Raw genomic sequence first — 5,286 nt, forward strand, 5'->3', positions numbered from 1 at the left:
AGTTGAGGTTCATCTTCCATTTTCATCAAAATCCTTTGCATTACAGAAAATTTTCTTTTCCACTTCACCTTGATTCCCTTCACTTTCTTTCTTTTGTTGATTTCCTTTTTCTTAGAATCCTTCTTGCTTTCTTCCTCTGCATTTTCCTCATTTTCTATTTTTTATCACTATCATTGACTTTCACAATATGCTCTTCCATTCTTGATTCTTCCGTTTTATTTTCTTGCTTTTTTGCTTCATGAATTTTCATGATTTTCTGTTCTTCCTCAATTGCTTTTGCACATTTAGTACTAACATGTTGAAAAGTATTGCAAAAAGCACACCTGTTTGACCCTATTCATATGAGTTTTCCAGGACTATGGGCTTTCCCTTTCTATCAAAAAAATGTCATATTCTTTGGCAGTGTACTTTGAAGATGAACTTAATGCTTATTCTAGAAAATGTAAGGTGTAATCCTCCCTCTGTAATTGGGTCAATATACAATAGTTTCCCCAATAGACTAGCAAAGTGACTTAGAGCTTCTACATTATACATGTGTACTAGGATGTTCTTAAGTGTGAACTATATTTGAGTTGTTTCCTTTGGCTTGTTTAGAAGACTCAATTATTCAGACCATCTCTACAACTTCATACAGTTGGATCCAATATAAGTATGCCCAATTTTCAGAATATCATCCAAGTTCGTTCTCCTTTTGAATTATAGAAAATAAAGATCATGAATGTTTGCAGAAACCTTCTCTAGTCTCTTTTCTCTCATTATTTCATTAGTGATTCTTAGTGTCTAGGAAAGATATACGATTCTTTCCTATGTAGTTCCCAACAACTACATTTTCCAATTTATTGACGCATTTTTCCTCCACTTTAGTGGTCAATTTAAATTCAAAAGGAGAGTTGAGAATCTCAACTTTTGTTTTTATACTCTCCTAAGTAGATTTGACCTCTATATGCATGATCTTCTGCTTTCTTTTCTGCATTCTTTTTCCAGACTTTATTTACCTTCCAATCGGAATTGTTCCTGATAGTATAGGTTTTTGATTTTGGATACTTCATTAGCTCCCACAATGTTTCCACTAACCAATTTACTTTCTTTTCGTATTCTTCCTTTTTCAGTAGGTTTCAATCTTGAAGATAATGTATATTCAATTGGATGGTTATTTGTTATATTTTCTCTTTGTTGAGCATAATCTCTTATTTTTGTATGTATCAGTAGTTTTGTGATTTGATTTTTAAGTCCAAAGAAGTTTTCTCTTTCATTATACCCAACCTTTCACATTCCTTCATTTTCTCCTGTTTTTCTGCTGCACTTTTTTAAAAATGTATATCAGTAATTGGTTTTTTATCTTTGCTGCATTCCTATTTTTCATTGATAATTTCTTTAGCAATCCTATCTATCTCTTTTTCAGCTACCTCCCTTAAACCTTCCATCACAAATTCTCTTACTTCCTTATTCTTATTGTTTTTCTTTCTTGCTATTTTGATGAATAGCAGAACACAACAACAAAATAGAGTAATAACAGAATAAGGTACACTAGAAATCCTAACATTCCAACCAAGATTTGTAGATGAATGAACGACCTAGTTATTAAAGTCGATACCGTGTCGTTCATGCCGATTTTGTCGATTGTGTCGATCGTGCCAATTGTGCGCACGTTCTTGATTTGACAAATGACTCTAAGCGACTAGAAACCATGGCCACAACAAGTGAAACCGCGACCTTGATATCGTGCCGATCTTGTTGTTCTTTCCGTTTGTGCCGATCGTGTGGTTCGTGCTAATCGTACCGTGAAATCTCTAGAGTTTTTCTCTCCAAATTCTTATCAAAAAAAATAACCATCGTATGTAGATCACATTATTTTGGCTTATATATATATCAAAAAATTTGTAATCAAGCGACGTTTCAAGCCTGATCTCTATCCTATATCTTTCTTCTAACTGGAACCAAAAATCAAATTAATTATCCGAACTAAATGGTTCGGGTAGCTGAATCAAATTAATTACCCGAACCAAATGGTTCGGTGCCTTCGGGTACCCGACTTGACGGGAAACATTGCCATGCCTATTTTCAACTTGTTACTCTTGTAACTCATCATGGCCTGTTTGATTTGGGGATTTTAAGGAATTTTTGATTTTATTTTAAAAAGTTTTTCTTAGTTATGAGTTATTTGATATTTTTTAAGATAAATTATTAAATATTTTTTATATTTAAAATTTAAATTTAATAGAAGTAAAGTAAGAGTATTTTTATACTTTTATTAATGAATTAAATAATTTAATAATTAAAATGATAATGATATGGTAGATAAATAAATAAAAAACTCAAAATAAACTAAATAAATTTATAATAATTTATGTATTTATAATAGTAAGTTTAAAAAAGAAGTTGGACTTAATTAATAGGAGATAATAAAATAATTAATTTATTAATTTTTTTGTTTGTTTGGATTATGTGGACATGACAACTACTTTTTATTAGTTATTAATATTTTATTATACCCCTTCAAACCATAATGTAGAGCACATTTTCTGAGTTTACTGCGTAAGGATAATTGACGAGAACAAACCTTAGAAGGAGCTATCGGTGCTAATATTGGCATGTTTGGAACAATAATGAAAAACAACTGATTAGTTTTTCTACTAGGCATTATTTTTTCTTAAAAAAATGAAATGAATAAATACTCATGGTAACCATTCAGCCGACAGAATTAGTAATATTTTCTGTGATCTAAACAATAAAATAGAGATATAAAGATTGTAAATACTAGTATTGTACTAAGTAAGTGATGGTATTATTTGCATTCATGATCTTGATGGAGTAATGGCTGATGAATTAGTTGAATTTGAAGAGGGTCTACCCAATGCTAGATGTAGAGGCGCATAATATATCGATATGAACATCATAAACGGTCCCGTAATAAAATCCCGTAATAAAACCAGCTATTGTTGATACCTTCTTCTGGGTTTTTCTTCTCACCATTCCATAACCTAAGCTTGGAGAAGGAAGAGATAAGAGGGCTCTATGGAGAATGTGGTCATAAATCCAAAATAGAGTCCGACCACAACGACCAAATTGATTATCTTCATGCATAAGGATACTAGATTATCTAATTGAAAAGATTTAAAAACCATTCTAAACCCCGAGAGACAAAACTTTTGATAAAAATATATACCACTTGATCTTTAATAGGAATGTACTTAATGAGTTGTTGTTTATAAATAACTTTTTTCGAATAGAGTGAAAGACAATTTCAATATTCTTTGTGCGAGTATTAAATACCGAGTTGACTAATAAATGCAACATTAATATTATCACACCATAGAACCAACGAATAGCCAAGCAGATGCCAAGCACGCCGTTAGTAAGGCTAACACCCAGACTAAAGCACATGCTAACAGAAGGGCCCAAGACGTCCAATATAGACAAAACGAGGACGAAATGCCTAAACCACACCCAACACACGTTCACAATCAGACTTCTTCTTCATCTTTGCGACAAAGTAGCAAATGCTGAAGAAATGATAAAATTCAAATTTCATCATTTCTAAAACAAATGATGAAATTCAAAAAGGAATATGATCACAACTAGTGCGAATCTAGAGCTAGATTTCAACAGGTGCTCCAAAATTTATCAAGTATAATTTTTTTTACTATACAACATTTATATCAAAAATAAAAGTATAATTAATAATGATAATAATAAAGATACAAAATTACGCCGATACTAATAAAATATTTATCCTTTTATAATTCAACTACTACTAGACGTACAAACAAATGGAGACAATTGAGTTCTTCGAGTTTTCATTTGTTGAAAATGTTGTAAAATTTGTTCATTTTAAATTGTGACAAAAATCTCCTTCTCGATGTATACTACCAAACTGTCGTTCATCCACTCATCATCCATTCTATTACGTAATCCAGTATTGATAATTTTCATCGTAAAAAAGGCCAAAAAGGAAATCTTAAAGACCCTAAAGGATCTGAAGAATGTTAAGATCTATGAAGGAGCTGATCAATAAGAAGCTATCAATTTATCGTATAACGTCCAATCTGTTACTATTTTTGTGCTTGAATCATCCTTGTCTTATGTTATGGAGACAAAAGCACACTCAAGCTTGGTGTCAAAGAGAATGCATAAGAAATGCAAAGAAGCAAACAAAAATGAATTCAATCAGATGAATGAAGCTTTGGGTGTGGAAGACACAAAGAGTATTCAGAAGCATATGAGAATTCAAGATATTGAAGAAGAGAAAGACTGTTTGTTCAAACACTTGATCAAGACTAGAGTTTCTTTCCTTAACATGCATACCTACTAGGAGATCGATGATATTACATCCCTCCATCAACATTTTTGATACATTAATGTAATTTAATCTGCTCATACATGTAAAATATAAGCTTATACACTATATAGTATATAAATTTTCATGCAGCAATATGCAATTATAAATGATTTTACCAGACATTGTTCCTTGCGTCCATGCGTCTTTATTTTTGACATATAAATGTAGTTTAATATGTTCATAGATATACTAAACATAAGCCTATACACTTAAACAATATAATACAAATTTTCATGCAGCAATATTCAATTATAAATGAATACAACCATTTCACTAGACATCACTCTTTTCTTATTTGAACATAAGTTAATTGGCAAAGATGTTTTTGCCTATACGCTATACAGTATAGTACAAATTTTCTTGCAGCAACATGCAATTATAAATGAATACAACAATTTTAATGATAAAGTTGAACATCAAAATATAGCATATTATGGGTATCTATCACAAAACATATTTTAAGATTATATTTCAAAATCAGTCTATATTTAGGGAACTACCCAAAAAACATATAATCGGTTATACATAGAGAAGTGCTCCCCCACTATGAAAATAAACTAGACAAAACATATTATTTAAAAAATGGGGTGAGAGAAGCTCGAACTCTCGACCTCAGGATTACTCGTAGAAGCTATGAGACCTACGCGCTAGCCAACTGCGCCACCACCCCTATGAAAAATATATAATTCATAATTAATTTGTATAAATTATACCCAAACTTTTCACAAAATTCAGGGAGTGCTTAAGCCCCTTCTTGCATCCCCTTGGATCCGCCACTGATCACAACGTCGTGTGATCATTTCCATTATGACGCCGAGAAGGTTGAATTTAACTGAGAAAGTGGCCGACCATTGATGACTTTTGTTCAAAATGGAACATACTTATCCCATTGATTGACCTAAGTCGGCTATAAAAAGGAACCCGGGCTAAGACGAATGACAAGAACC

At 31.7% G+C, this 5,286-nt stretch overlaps 1 non-coding gene across 1 annotated transcript; it reads right to left on the reverse strand.

Moving 5' to 3' along the window:
• Window positions 1–4,922: 4,922 nt before the first annotated feature.
• On the reverse strand, window positions 4,923–5,009 carry TRNAM-CAU. Its single transcript is given in 2 exon segments — window positions 4,923–4,958; window positions 4,972–5,009. It is a non-coding gene; the product is annotated as a tRNA-Met (tRNA).
• Window positions 5,010–5,286: the final 277 nt, after the last annotated feature.

Source organism: Impatiens glandulifera, chromosome 1 (assembly GCF_907164915.1).
Source record: "Impatiens glandulifera chromosome 1, dImpGla2.1, whole genome shotgun sequence".
Lineage (NCBI taxonomy): Eukaryota > Viridiplantae > Streptophyta > Magnoliopsida > Ericales > Balsaminaceae > Impatiens > Impatiens glandulifera.